Here is a 17014-nt window from a genome sequence, read left to right as displayed (position 1 = left end):
GAACGAGGGTACCCAACATGAACTCGCGCGCCAGGTGTCTAATGGGCCATCATCGTTCCATGGCTCTTGTTCGGTCAGATCTCCCTCCAGAAGACTCAAAACACTTTGTAAAGGCTGGTGACATCTAGTGGAAGCAATAGGAAGTGCCAAAATATTCCTCAGCCCCTGTGTTTTTCAATGGCATAGGTTTAAAGGTAATACAACACATCAGGTATCCACTTCCTGTCAGAATCTGTCTCAGGGTTTTGCCTGCCAAATGAGTTCTGTTATACTCACAGACACCATTCAAACAGTTTTAGAAACTTTAGGGTGTTTTCTATCCATATATAATAAGTATATGCATATTCTAGTTACTGGGTAGGATTAGTAACCAGATTAATTCGGGTACATTTTTTTATCCAGCCGTGCATATACTGCCCCCTAGCCCTAACAGGTTAAGGAAGGTTTTTACTGTGTACAGATTCAGTGAGCATAACCTTGCTATTGAGAAAGGCTGCTGTAGGCAGACCTGGCTCTCAAGAGAAGACAGGCTATGTGTATACTGCACACAAAATGAGGTGGAAACTGAGCTGCACTTCCTAACCTCCTGCCCAATGTATGATCATATTAGAGACACATATTTCCCTCAGATTTCACAGAACCACAAAGAATTTGATTACAAATCAAATTTTGATAAACTCCCATATCTACCACAGTGTGCCATCACAGCAGCAATATTTGTGACCTGTTGCCACGAGAAAAGAGCAACCAGTGAAGAACAAACAACATTGTAAATACAACCCATATTTCTGTTTATTTATGTTCCCTTCTGTACTTTAACCATTTGAACATCGTTACAACACTGTATATATACATAATATGAAATTTGAAATGTCTTTATTATTTTGGAACTTCTGTGAGTATAATGCTTACTGTTCATTTTTATTGTTTATTTCACTGTTGTATATTATCTACTTCACTTGCTTTGGCAATGTTAACATATGTTTCCCATGCCAATAAAGCCCCTTGAATTGAATTGGGAGAGGGAGAGAGAGGGGGGACCTATGATCCTCCTCCCAGGGCAGTCATGACAACACCTACAGCACCCGATGTCACAGGAAGGTCAAAAAGATCCTCAAGGACATCTACCACCCGAGCCACTGCCTGTTCACCCCGTTATTGTCCAGATAGCAAGGTCAGTACAGGTGCGTCAAAGCTGGGACCAAGAGACTGAAAAACAGCTTCTATCTCAAGGCCATCAGACTGTTAAACAGCCATCACTATCCAACCTCCATCCAGTACTCTGCCCTGACCTTAGTCACTGTCACTAGCCGGCTCCCACCCGGTTACTCAACCCTGCAGCATAGAGGCTGCTGCACCTGTGTACATAGACATGGAATCACTGGTCACTTAAATAATGGAACACTGGTCACTTTAGTAATGGAACACTGGCCACTATAATAATGTTTACATACTGCTTTACTAATTTCATATGTATGTACTGTGTTCCAATCTATTCTAGTAAATGCCACTCCGACAATGCTCATACTAATATTTATATATTTCTTAATTCCATTATTTTAATTGAGATGTGTGTATTGTTGTGAATTGTTTGATACTATTGCACTGTTGGAGCAAGGAACACAAGAATTTCGCTACACCAGCAATAACATCTCTTAAATATGTGTATGTGACCAATACTATTTGATTTGATTTGATGTTCTCAGCTGAATTTAATAGGTGGGCCGCTTCTCTGCTTCTGATAGGAGGAACTATACTCTGCTGCTGCTGCTGCTTCATGAAAAAAAAACCTGAGTTGATAACTGACTCTGATTCCCTAAGTCTTGTCTTACACAACCTGAATTTATCTTAGCCATTCTACCACTGTAAGAAATAGGTTGTAAGCAATACATACAGTATAGTCGTAAGCAATATGATGATTGATAATGGCTACACTTAGAAATCAGTTGAATCAGGTGTGTTACTCCCTGGCTGGAATAAAAGCCTACATCCATACTGGTGCTTTTCAGGACTGATGGTGTTCTTTGAATCAGTAAGACTTACTCAAAATGGCCACGATCAATAAACTATTGCCACGTGTTGACTCAGTGACGCACAGAATAGAATCACAATTACCACTTCCTTTTAAAATCATGTAAACATGCTGTCTAAGGGCTGGGGTTGAAGTGGGATGTTTTTATAGGTGGTGGAAATACCACCAAAATAAACTGTTTTTTTATTATTATTTCCATTAAAATGCAACTCATATTAAATTGCAACTCTTGTGCTGTCTCCTATACCTCTTTCATGTGCGTTTTATTTTATTTTATTTTAATTCAGGCAATGAAATATAATTGCCCTATAAAGCTTTGGCTAACACATTGGGTAAAAACAACAGTCAGAATCAGTCGGTAAGGGCCCCTTGACAGCTGAGTGCAAATTACTTGATGTTTTCACACCCTTCATTTCCTCTCTGTGTCTGTCATGCCAACCCTAGGACAAGTTTTCACCTTACATCTCTTATCGAATGCAGACTCCAGACCGATCTATATACCATAAACGCATCATTCATTTACAACTATGGTTTCCTGTAAAAGAGCAAAATGAAATTGGTTTATCTGTTTATACCAACTGATTTAGATTTAAAACTAACAGTTTTTTCCCCATTTGGTCACAGCTGCAGACAGAACTATGAGTTCTTCGTCATATTTGATGGTAATTCTGACGTTGGGTTGATCTCCCCATTTCTACCTAGTTCCTCATTGGTGTCTGTGTCTGTGTAGTGAGGAATTACAAGGACATAGTTTTGTTCTGGTTTTGTTAGTGGGGTCAATTTCAGCAGAAATCAAAAAGTCAGGGACGAATGACATACAGTGTCGTATTTTTCTAAAGCACCTTTTTTACAGTATGGTCACACAGGGATCTTATGAAATATATTGATAAAAAATATAAACGCAACATGCAACAATTTCAAATATTTTTCTGAATTACAGTTCAAATAAGGATATAAGTCAATTTAAATACATTCATGAGGTCCTAATCTATGGATTTCACATGACTGGGCAGGGGTAGAGAAATTAGCATTCTGTTCTCTGGAAACAGCTCTGGTGAACATTCCCACAGTTAGCATGCTAATTGCACCCTCCCTCAAAACTTCAGACATTTGTGACCCTTCCCTTAAGGATGAGGAGCCTTCCCTCAGGTTATATGAATCCTAGGCTGTGTCTGTCTTGTTAGACTATAATAAATTGACAGGTGGGTAACAGCAAGCCCAAGGTCTTTAATGATCTCAGCGCTGACTGACTGACCCTTAACTGTCTGTCAACGACCCTGAGATTTACACAGAATACCATGAACTGATTTAGTTCCAATGCACCAGTTGTATATTGCTCATTGATAGCCTACCTGTCTCTATCTTACCTGTGTTCAATACTCACCTACGTGTCTCTATCTTACCTGTGTTCAATACCCACCTACCTGCCTCTCTCGTACCTGTGATCAATACTCTTTCTTACATGTGTTCAATTCTCACCTACCTGTCTCTATCTTACCTGTGTTCAATACCCACCTACCTGCCTCTCTCGTACCTGTGATCAATACTCTTTCTTACATGTGTTCAATTCTCACCTACCTGTCTCTATCTTACCTGTGTTCAATACTCACCTACCTGCCTCTCTCGTACCTGTGATCAATACTCTTTCTTACATGTGTTCAATTCTCACCTACCTGTCTCTATCTTACCTGTGTTCAATACTCACCTACATGTCTCTATCTTACCTGTGTTCAATACTCACCTACCTGCCTCTCTCGTACCTGTGTTCAATACTCACCTACCTGTCTCTATTTCCACCTGTGTTCAATACACATCTACCTGTCTCTTTCATCTATGTCTGAGTAAGGATTCAATCGCACAATCAGTTAAAGTGCACTTGATTGCTAATATTATCAAAACATTTTTTTTTTTTCTGACGAATAGGAAAATAGTTTAGACCAATGCTGGTCAATAGAATTCAGAGGAATAGAAGACTTGTATTCGAAGGTGTTTCAGTGTATGGGCTGGTTTCCCAGACCAAAAGCCTTGTCCTGGACTAAAAAGCTATTTCAATTGAGATTCTCTTTAGTCCTATGACTAGGCTTAATCTGTGTGCAGGAAACCGGCCCTGTAAATTATTGTTTTACTTTGAATCAAGAGTAAAGTGAATTGATGTTACCCTGGACTAGGTTTATGCATGAATAACAGAATTGTGCAATATTTGTGTAAATCAGTGATATTTATTCCCATAGTAATTCGTTATGGATCCATAACTAAATCAACATCTGCATTTTGAAAGAGTATTTTTTATCATTATTTTATTAACAAAATGTGTTTATTTGTCTATTAGGCTACTGTGCAGTCTACAATACATACTGTAGTAAACATGGGAAAGTGCCTAATTCCTTACATAAGGGAGAGCAGGCCATGTCTGTACTACAGAATGCGGGGCACGGGGGATTCAAATCCCCGTAGGGGAGCAAGGAGTAGGCTGTCCTTGTAAATAGGAATTTGTTCTTAACTTATTCCATATGTGTTATTTCATAGTTGTGATGTCTTCACTATTATTCTACAATGTTGAAAATAGTAAAAATATAGAAAAATCCTGGAATGAGTAGGAGTGTCCAAACTTTTGACTGGTACTTGCTGGAATGGAAAATGATGGTAGGCAGTACAGTACTGGGCTATTTACGAGGAAGGAGTAACCTTAGTTATGTTAATAACTAAGGTTACACTAAGAGCCTAACATTTCTGCACCCTCATTTTATAATTCTCGTCTAACCAATACCCAAATGGAGAAATATAAACATCCGCATTTGAATGTCCTTTTTTCTCATTATTTTATTTTATTAACGAAAGCATAAAGACGTTGATGAAGAAATACTGTACTGCTGTTTTGAGTTAGAAATGTAACACTTTAGAGTACTTAAGCATCAAATACATTGCAAGTAGAGGGATTTTCACAACAGTAGCCGGGTTACAAAAAGTATATTGTCCTGCTAATAGGAAACATTTGCATGATGGGCTACACCTGCTACAGTTGTGATGTTTTCACTATTATTCTATAATGTATAAAATAGTAAAAATATAGAAAAATCCTTGAATGAGTAGGTGTGTCCAAACTTTTGACTGGTACTTGCTTAATTAATTTGATTAATATTATGGTGTTTCTATTCCATGAAAAATGAAAAAGCCCTCTGGGTTTCTGTTAGGATGGATTGAAAAATATGGCGCTGTACAACATGATGTCTGGGTAATGGGCTATTTAGCGAAAGAATCCCAGTGTCGTGCTTGTCTCAGAGCAGCACGAAATGGTGCTAAAATAGTTGTAGGCTTTTGCTTCTAACTTCAATATGTTCTATAAATAAATAAGACCGACACCATTTTTAACAGTATATCGAAAAATATGTTTTTAATTGATGTGACTCTCCACCAATAATTACATTTAGAGGATTGGAGGACTCTATATTAATATATAAGGGGCATTTTCCTTACATTTAGACGATTGGAGGACTCTATATTAATATCTAAGGGGCATTTTCCATGAGATATTCTCAGATATTCTCACAGATCCTAAGGGGCTTTTATTTAATTCTAAATTAATTAATAATAATAATTGCTTTGTTTAAAAAGTAATTATATTTTAGAGATTTTCATTTAACATAGAGAGAGTGAGAAAAAGGCAATTCTTGAACATGGGGTGAGACATTCTCACTAATTTGGAAATAAAGCCAGTTATTTAGAATTCTTTATTTCTGGAGAAACCTAACTTGATTATTTAGCAGACATCACTTGCTTATATTCAGTCAACACATATCTTAAGAATATCATGGAATATTTGAACATTTTCGTTTCTCCATGCTTGTCTCAGAGCAGCGCAAAACGGTACGGAAATAGACGGACACAGCGGGAGGGCTATGTATTCTGTGCCCACTCGTGGTATATCTCTTCGGTTACACATCCTTGGAATAGCAGAACAGCTTAACGGTACGGGCGGCCTAGGCTGTGCCTGGTGAACAGTTGGTCAAGTTCTGTTGTCAGAAGAGGAATGGAAATGTCAGGGTGAACCGAAAACCTGACGAACCCACCACGTATGTTGACTTTGCCTGTCGGAGGTGGAGTTCCAGAGCTCACAGGTGTGCCTGGCATGGATATATATATATATATATTTAATTCTCAGAACATTAACCATGTGTGTTCGCTTGTTTTGTACCGTTCTGTAGTTTCGACCCAATGATTCGTCTGACAAACAAAGAACTTTGCATCCTCCAGGCCCAGGCATGGATCAAAGCTGGCGATACATTCAATAACGTCATCTTCTCAGATGAATCAACTGTGGCCCTTGAGCAATTTACTCAAAATTGCTACAGAAAAAAAGAAGATCAAGAAGATTAATGAAAGCATAAATATTTTGATGAAGAAATTTTGTTTTGAGTTAGAAATGTAACAGTTTAGAGCAGGGGCGAAAATCTGATATCAACTTTGGAGGGGACAATTACATTACATTTTCTCAAGAGCAATTCCTGAGGGGGACACCAAAAGTAGTGCTGTAACACATAGCCTACGTTTAATATGGTAAATGTATATTAGGAACCAAAGAAATAAGGTGTTTGCCGTACTCCTAACTACCGTTACCCAAAACTACACAACTAATCACAACAGCCTTTAACAAATCTTAGTTCAGTCACCAGTTTAAGTTGAGAGTGGGGGTATCCATGGCATTTTCCAATTATGTTCCTATTTTACAAGTAAAAAAAATTGAGAACCTTTCATAATGTTGCCAAACAAAGACTCAACAAACTTACCTGAGACTCCCTGTCTCTGCCAGTCTGTCCCTGCATATCTGTCCCCAACACTGCTGTCTGTGTGCCATCTGTTGCCTGCTCTGCCTAATGACATCATTGTGAAACATTTCCATTAGAATTTCATTTCTTTCTTATGAACATTTTATCAACTAGTCGTTGAGATATTAGGCTACTAGGGTTCTTACTTTGTGTTTTGGTGTACTGAAAAATACTCTGATGTCCGTCTTTTTTCTGCCATTTTTCTGCCATTTTTCTACCTGGTTGGCTACACACACACAGTATGTAAGTTATTTACAGTAGGAGATGGGCTTCTATCATCTTATCTTCTATCATTCTATATGGGCTTCAATCTAAAAGGTAGCTAGCAAATGTGAAACGGATTGCAGTGACAAGAGTTGACAGCTGTATGAGTTCACCATTTACACAACATATGCTGCAACCTTTTGTAATTTTAATCGTTTGTTTCATATTGGCTGGCTTCTAACAATAGCTGAATTTGCAAAGATAGCGAGCACCAATTCAGTGGTGTTTGCTATAATCTTTGCTACCCGGGTTAAATAAAGGTGAAATAAAATATATAAATAAAAGTTCCCTTGCGACAATTTAGCTTTTGCAACGAGACCATTAAATATATTTAAAACAATGGTAGAAGAGAGTGTAGTTCTGTTCAGTTTATTGCTAACATTATCACAGGGACATTGAAGCACTAACTTACATGCATGCTGATCTTGGAATAAATTGATGATAGCAAAGATTCCATCTTTGACGAAGCCACATAAATGGAATAGGTACTAGCTAGCTTAATAGTTAATATTTGCGTGCTAGCTCTGCATATTCAGCTAGTGTGTGTGCGCGATTGACTGGATTAACCTCACGTCAGTTACGTGCATTGAGTGCCTTTCAGACAGTAGATACGACCTCTACGTTACCTCGCAAGCTAAGGAACTGGCAGTGGATCAAACCATTGTGAGGCAAAGGGTGGTGGGGTCGCAATCTTTTGAAACTTAAAAACGAGCTATTAAGTGTCTATAATCAGCACAATTGCTTTCATTGCGTATTATTAATATTATTTAAATTACATAGTTATGTTTCAGTGATATATTGGGGGGGACAAATCATATTTTTCCCAGGATGGGGGGGTCGTGTCCCCCCCGTCCCCCCCGGGATTTCCGCCCCTGCTTTAGAGTACTTAAGCATCGAATACATTGCAAGTTGAGGGATTTTCACAACAGTAGCCGGGCTATAAATAGTCTATTGTCCTGCTAATAGGAATCATTTGCATGATGGGCTACATTCTTTATTGTAACCGCAATGTCACACATAATTTGTATCTACCTTTCCAATTACTTTTAGAGTTTGAGAATTACAAATGTGTGCTTTCTATTAGGCTGTTAGCCTACCTCAGCTAGTTATGAGGCTTAAGTCATTTTATATAGGTATAGGCTCCACGTAAGGGGTGCGTACTGGCGGCAGAGAAGTCAGGCGCAGGAGAGCAACAACTGATTTACAACGGCGCAGTTTAATACATAAAACCACCGTTAACAGCACAATAAATCAATGGGTACAAAACCCGTCACACACCAGCATAACGTGCACAAGCACTACAATAAACAATTCCGGACAAGGACATGGGAGGGAACAGAGGGTTAAATACACAACATGTAATGATGGAATTGAAACCAGGTGTGTCGGAAGACAAGACAAAACAAATAGAAAATTAAAAGTGGATCGATGATGGCTAGAAGAGCGGTGACGCCGACCGCCGAAAACCGCCCGAACAAGGAGAGGAACTAACTTCGACGGAAGTTGTGACACTCCGAAAGAAATAGACTCTAATTAAGCCCTCTTGTTGTTTGTAAAGTCAAATTCAAAAGGCACTCGCACATCTGAGCTATCTTTTTTTCAGGTGCATGGCAACAGCCAGATAATGTGAGGAAAATAAGAAGGAAGCACACTGCTCTTGATCGTATCACTGATCTTTAATAAGCTTTACGTATCGGCCTTGGCCTTTTGTGAGTTTTTTAAATTAGCACCCTTATGTAGACCTAGCCACACCCACATCCGCTCCACGCATCGAAAGGGGTTGGAGGCGAAGGAAAAACAAATAAGTGCTACCAACTATAACAATATGCATTTCATAAATATTGAAATAAAGTGTCTAAATAAAACGTATTCAACACGTCTGTAGAACCACAATGAGGACATCGACCTACCAAACAAGTTTTCATAAATCATTGGGTACAGTGTAAGAAAAACATCAGAGTAATCCCTGCCACGTCCTGACCAAACTACAATAACAAATAACCCCTATACTGGTCAGGACATGACAGTACCCCCCCCCCCCAAAAGGTGCAGCCCCCGGATGCACCTCACACAAATAACCAAGAATAACCCCCAAAACAAAAAAAATCCCAAAACTAAAGGGAGGGAAGGGAGGGTGGCTGCCGTCACCGACGGCTCCTGTGCTAACACCCCCCCCCCCCCTCCCCAAACCTTCTACAGTGGAGGTGGCTTAGGCTCAGACCTTAATCCCCTACCTGACCAAACCACCCCCACTGCATACCTTTGCCAGAGGCTAGTCACTGAAGACCCTGGACTGTCCTCTGGGAGCTCTGGACTGTAGGCCAACTCTGGGAGCTCCGGACTGTAGGCAGACTCACTCGGATCCGGACTGTAGGCAGACTCACTCGGATCCGGACTGTAGGCCGTCTCACTCGGTTCCGGACTGTAGGCCGTCTCACTTGGTTCCAGACTGTAGGCCGTCTCACTCGGTTCCCGGACTGCACACTGTTGCCGGATACTCTGGATGGGGTACTGTCGCCGGACACTCTGGATGGGGCACTGTCGCCGGACACTCTGGACGGGGTACTGTCGCCGGACACTCTGGACGAGGTACTGTCGCCGGACACTCTGGACGAGGTACTGTTGCCGGACACTCTGGACGAGGTACTGTTGCCGGACACTCTGGACGAGGTACTGTTGCCGGACACTCTGGACGAGGTACTGTTGCCGGACACTCTGGACGAGGTACTGTTGCCGGACACTCTGGACTGGGACTGGGCTGACGCACTGGAAGCCTAATGCGTGGGGCTGGTAGTGGAGGTACCAGACTGGGGGTACGCACCTCAAGGCTAGTGCAAGGAGCAGGAACAGGCCGAGTTGGACTGGGCTGACGCACTGGAAGCCTGGTGCGTGTTGCTGGTACCGGATGTGCCAGACTGAAGACACGCACCTCAGGGCTAGTGCGAGGAGCAGGAACAGGACGAGTTGGACTGGGCTGAACCACTGGAAGCCTGGTGCGTGGTGCTGGTTTAGGAGACGCCAGACTATGGATACGCACCTCAGGGTTAGCACGAGAAGCAGGAACTGGATATACCGGTCCATGGGTAAGTACTGGAGGTCAGGAGCGCACCTCTTGCACAACCCGTCCTGGCTGGATAGAAATAGCAGTCCTGCACAAGCGGACTGCTGGTACAGGGCGAACTGGGCTGTGCAGAGGCCTGATGGTTGCCGTGCGTAGAGCAGGCGTAGGGTAGCCTGGGCCTAGGAGGCGCACTGGTGTCCAGATGCACTGTGCAGGCATCCTCCTTCCAGGCTGGATGCCTACTCTAGCACAGCACTTGCGAGGGGCTGGGATCGCTCGCACCGGACTGTGCGTGTGTACGGGCAACATCGTACGCACTTCTGCATACTCCGGCGCTCTCCCCTCCAGTTGCTTCCCATAATAAGCACGGGGAGTTGGCTTGCGGCTCAATCCTGGCCCCGCCAAACTACCCGTGTGCCCCAAAAAAAATATTCTTGGGGTTGCCTCTCGTGCTTCCCCATCGGCGCGTATAAAGCCTCATACCAGCGCCGCTCCGCCTTGGCTGCCTCTATCTCCTCCGGTGGGCGACGATATTCCCCAGCCTGGTGCCATGGTCCAGCCCCGTCCAGAATTTCCTCCCATGTCCATGATTCCCAACAGTTCTTCTGTTGCTGCTTCCTCAGCTGCTTTATCCGTGGTTGGTGGGAGATTCTGTCACGGGTGTCATAGGGTGTAGACCAAGACGCAGCGGGAAAATTTACACTCATCTTCTTTTTATTAGGTGAAGAAGGAAAACATATACAACGTATACAAAACAAAACGAACTTGACAGTTTCGTCAGGCAAACAGCTAAACAAGAACAATCTCCCACAAAACCCATGAAAAACAAACTCCTAATTATAGGACCCTCAATCAGAGGCAACAAAAACCAGCTGCCTCCAATTGAAGGTCCAACCCCAATTAACTACACATAGAAATACAAAAGACTAGATATAACATAGAAAATATACTAACATAGAACATAGACTAACAAACCCCGGACCACATAAACCAAACCCCCCTTTACCTAAATACATAGCCCAAACCACATAAAACAAACACCCCCTGCCACGTCCTGACCAAACTACAATAAAAAATAACCCCTATACTGGTCAGGACGTGACAATTACATCGTTCTTTAGCTCTAGTCGAGTTTTTTTAAGCATGTTTCCCCAATGCCAAATTAAGAGCTTCATCCACACATTGTGGAGAATAGCCTCTTCTTGGAAACCTGTTGCGCATCTCCGCTGCTTTTTCTAGATTGTCCTGAAAATGATTTGTTAGGGAGGGGAGGGAGAGTTCACACCTAGCTCAAGTTGGGGAAGGGAGGGGGGTTCACACCTAGCTCAAGTTGGGGAGGGGAGGGGAGGGGGGTTCACACCTAGCTCAAGTTGGGGAGGGGAGGGGAGGGGGGTTCACACCTAGCTCAAGTTAGGGAGGGGAGGGGAGTTCACACCTAGCTCAAGTTAGGGAGGGGAGGGGAGTTCACACCTAGCTCAAGTTGGGGAGGGGAGGGGAGGGGGGTTCACACCTAGCTCAAGTTGGGGAGGGGAGGGGAGTTCACACCTAGCTCAAGTTGGGGAGGGGAGGGGGGTTCACACCTAGCTCAAGTTGGGGAGGGGAGGGGGGGTTCACACCTAGCTCAAGTTGGGGAGAGGAGGGGGGTTCACACCTAGCTCAAGTTGGGGAGGGGAGGGGGGGGTTCACACCTAGCTCAAGTTGGGGAGGGGAGGGGGGTTCACACCTAGCTCAAGTTGGGGAGGGGAGGGGGGTTCACACCTAGCTCAAGTTGGGGAGGGGAGGGGGGTTCACACCTAGCTCAAGTTGGGGAGGGGAGGGGAGTTCACACCTAGCTCAAGTTGGGGAGGGGAGGGGAGGTGGGGTTCACACCTAGCTCAAGTTGGGGAGGGGAGGGGGGGTGGGGTTCACACCTAGCTCAAGTTGGGGAGGGGAGGGGGGGTTCACACCTAGCTCAAGTTGGGGAGGGGGGGGGTTCACACCTAGCTCAAGTTGGGGAGGGGAGGGGGGTTCACACCTAGCTCAAGTTGGGGAGGGGAGGGGGGTTCACACCTAGCTCAAGTTGGGGAGGGGAGGGGGGTTCACACCTAGCTCAAGTTGGGGAGGGGAGGGGGGTTCACACCTAGCTCAAGTTGGGGAGGGGGGGGGGGTTCACACCTAGCTCAAGCTGGGGAGGGGAGGGGGGTTCACACCTAGCTCAAGTTGGGGAGGGGAGGGGGGTTCACACCTAGCTCAAGATGGGGAGGGGAGGGGGGTTCACACCTAGCTCGGCTATTAGACGATTCTTCAGTAAAGGTTGAATAGTCTATTGTTCAGCTAATAGCCCTCCTGCACGCTTGTGAAAAACTAATAATAATACTTTTCCCCCTTTCCACGTTAAAGATTCCAATTGATAAAGTGTTTTTAGCCTCAATCGGCCCCAACCCCAATTAATACATTTGGGCACAGTTGATAGCGTGCTGGACTTCGGGCTAGAATGTTGAGGGTTCGAAACCTGCTCCCTGCTTGCTATAATGAATGAGTTTGATACACCTGGTATTGGATATGGCTGAAAAAAACTTGCTAAATAGCGATTTTCATAAAATAACTTCATGACAAAAATATATGCACAATTGTTTGTCTCTACATTAACTACCATATTCCTCTCAGTTGTACATTTATTGCTTGACTCGTTATGATGTTAACTACATACGTTTGCTTCCCCGTAAGGTTTTGTCAGCCATCTTTGCTGAAGTCAACAGGGACGGGTGGCCCGTGTCAAATTCGTCATTGGAACCACTCGATATGATTGGTCATATAAAAACCTTGGGACCCAAATGCATATTGAGTGCTCTAACTCCCCCTCGTGGTGGTCTGGAGCAATGAGGCCGTGACGCTGGGTACATCTAAGTCCCGCAGTGTAAGCTCGCAAAATTTAAAGGAGGAACCACAGTATGTAGGGAATTTGGTGCTATTTGGGACACAGTCAATGTCTTTATTCTCAACGGTCTTGTGAGATGTATAGAGACACAAACACAGTGATGAAAAAGCCAATCCAACGCTGAATGATGTCACTCTTCTAGAACCATAAACGATCAAAATAAAGTCGCACACTCCATGTATAATCTCCCAGAAATGTAATGGGTATTTACCAACGTTTCGGCATCACTGCCTTCCTCAGGGTAATGTCATAAGTTCTTGAACCAGGTTATGTAGACACACGGTGCAATTAGGGTAACCAATGACAGTGGTAAGGGGTGTGTCATATTGATTAAGTTAATAAAATTAATTAGTGAAACTGTTAAAAAAAACATTTTTTGTATATGGCATATTAAATATATTATGCTATTGTTATCATATAGAAACATAATTGAATATTGTACATCATATTAGCTTCATGTCACGTCCTGACCATAGAAAGCTCTTATTTTTATTGATAGAGTAGGTCAGGGCGTGACTGGGGGTTTATCTAGTTATTATTTTCTATGTGGGGTTCTAGTTTAGTTTTTCTATGTTTGGTTGATTTGTATGATTCCCAATTAGAGGCAGCTGGTAATCGTTGTCTCTAATTCGGGATCATATTTAAGTAGCTTGTTTTTCACTTGTGGGTTATGGGATATTGTTTATGTGTAGTTGTATTGTTAGTCACGGTTCGTTTATTCTTTATTTGTTTTGTATTTTTCTAAAGTTACACTTTCTCAAATTATGTGGAACGCTACTCACACTGCGCCTTGGTCCGATCATTATTATGACGACCGTGACACGTCAACATACATTGTTTCATTCAATTTCACATAATTTCGTATATTTCATTTTTGTTACATGTAATATTGGTTCAACCTGTCGTGGACGAATCAGAATTAGTTGGGTAACATAGATAATTAAGATGTTTTATTAGTATAATATGCTTATTTGAGGTACTTTTCATTAGAAAGTGTCCATTGGACTCTGGTGTCTTTTCAGTTGCATGTCTACTGGGGCTCAGACACTTGGGGCCCAGAGAGGGGAGAGGTCAGACTTGTCGTCATGGGAATGTATCTTTACCTATGCTTAAACCATGTGAAGGGATGGCGTGATTACTGGGGAACCAATGACTTGTCTCCACAATGTCTGTGAGCAAGTCACTCCCTCCTTTTCCTGATTGTGGGGAGGTTTATGGCAGTGTCTGGGACCATGGTCTCTTAGATCTCACACTTATCCTGTGATAATATATGGCCTAGAGGCTCACTCCCTCCAGTGAGCCTGTCCAGGAGTGGGGTCAAGAGGGGGTTTGCTTGAGATGGGAGTATCTGGAGTTGACAATTGATATATGCCATTGGATGAAATTGTGTTTTTGTTCAATACCGTACCAGGGAGGGACAGTTCTAAGGGGACCAGATACTGGGCTATACAATTAATCCTGTTGACATAGCAGTTACTGTCTGATGTGTTTTATGGATATCTGTCATACAAAACTTAACCTTTGTGAACTGTTACTAAGTATCTGTGGTTTGTCAATGTACGTTGAAGGGGCTGTATCGTTGCTATAAAAGATCCCCGTAGCCATTCTGCAATCACCTCATTAAATGATTCATTCGAGAGAATGCATTATTGGGGGTCAAGAACTTTTGCAAAAGTATCTTAAGTATTAAAGATGTAGTTTAACTCGGACTGGTGTGTTTGTAACTCCTCATTTGGTAATGCGGAAATTAGCCACCACAAACCTTAATATAATGAACAACAGGGGGAACATATTAGGTGTCCACTAATAAGCTGTAAAACATTTTTTTAAATATATGACTTGTTCATAAAGGAAATAGTATTCATAAGAAGGGTCTGAGATCGGGGTCAATGTTTTTAGGATATCCAGTAAGCCTCCCTTAGTAGTAGTAGGATCTCGATGTTACCTTTCCTTGGTAGAGCAACATGTTAAATTCCTGTGTATTTGAGGGAGGAGATTGGATGGTTAGCTTCAATAAAGTGAGCTGCTACTGGATTGTCAATGTTCTTACACCGGATTGAGCTGCAGTGTTCAGCTATGCGTTTAAATTGTATTCGTTTGTCCTACATAGGCTTTCCCACATGAACAAGTGATGAGATAGATTATTCCCTTGGTCTTGCATGAGAAACCCCTCACAGGGATCTTTCGACCTGTATGTGGGTATCTGAAGACGTTTTATAGTGCTATTGCACTGTGCGCATGAGCCACATTTGTAGTTCCCATTTGGAATGGGTGTCAAGAGTGTCTGAGTGGGCATGTCAGATCTCACCAAACTATCTCCAATATTGCGACCACGCTTCTAGACCACCAGTGGGGGTTCCTTGAAAAGGTGTGCAATTGTTTTGTCTGATTGCAGAATATGCCAGTGCTTTTTCAGGATTGCTTTCATTTTTTGCCAAACCCTCGGTGTACTTAGTACAAAAGACCGTTTTTTTTATCTACTCTTCAAGAACCACCCAGAGCCGTAGTATGCATACCAAGTAGGTATCTGGTAGATCAGAGGGTCACTAAGTTTTATTTTACTGAGAGAAAGGGTGGGGGAATAGTTGCAGTTGTTATTTTGATTTCACCTGTCAGGAGCGTCGTATTGATGGGACCAAAACGCAGCGGGAATGTGTATACTCATCTTCCTTTTTATTTTAGGAAAAAAGACGTGAACACAAAATAAGAAAACACTTAATACAAAAAACAACGAAGAAAAACAGTCTCGTAAGGACAAAATGACTATACAGAGAAACAACTACCCACAAATCCCAATGAAAACACACCCCTCTTAACTAGGCAAGTTAAGAACAAATTCTTATTTACAATGACAGCCTACCAAAAGGCAAAAGGCCTCCTGCGGGGACCGGGCCTGGGATTATACAAAATAAATACAATATAAATATAGGACAAAACACATCACAACAAGAGAGACCTAAGACAACATAACAAGGCAGCTGTCACAATTGTCTTTGTCTTCAGAAGAAAGAGAAGTCCTCATCTGACAAAGTAGACCAATACGCAGCGGAGGTCGCGTTCATGTTTGAATTTAATTAATCAATAACGTGAACACTATACAAAACAAGAAACAACAACAGTGCAACAGTTTTGCAGGCTATACAAACGCAGTGCAAAAACAATTGCCCACAAACACAGACAAACACACCCTACTAATATAGGACTCCCAATCAAAGGCAACTCAACACACCTGCCTTCAATTGGGAGTCCAATCCCAATTCACTCTACATAGAAAACAAACCTAGAACCTATACCCACAACTAACTAAACCTAGAAATACATAAACAGAGCAGTGCCCAAAACCCCCGGAATACATAAATAAGACAACCTACACCACCACCCCGAACCATATAAAACAAATACCCTCTGCCACATCCTGACCAAACTACAACAACACATAACCCTTAACTGGTCAGGACGTGACAGCAGCAAAACATAACACAGCATTGTAGCAACACAACATGACAACATGTGTTACGAACCCCTTTTGCCCTGCAGTCTAGGGGGGGATGGAAACAAGACCAGTAACATATCTCATGCAAATCATAACAGTGAAAAGGAACAGTGAGAACTAAAAACAACCTAAATCTACCGTCAAACACTTAAGGTTTATTGTTAAACACACGGTAATGGGGGTGTGGGAAAAAGGGGCTGAGCTGGACCCAAGGAAATAAATAATACATTTCCAAAAAGCCCTAGCCTAGTCTTACTTGGTAAAGAACAGCTAGCTAACTAACCAGTAAAATACAGTTGGTGGTCCACCCAGTTCTAACTAGGGTATTTAGACACAGTTTTCCTACGGGTAATGTATGCCCATGGGCGACTTGCTTTGGTTTCCCCTTTTCCCACCAACAAACAGTCATACACCACAACAATAC

Source organism: Salmo salar, chromosome 11, assembly GCF_965601325.2.
Source record: "Salmo salar chromosome 11, fSalSal1, whole genome shotgun sequence".
Lineage (NCBI taxonomy): Eukaryota > Metazoa > Chordata > Actinopteri > Salmoniformes > Salmonidae > Salmo > Salmo salar.
The sequence above is the reverse complement of the archived record's forward strand: the minus strand, read 5'-3'. Positions refer to the sequence as shown.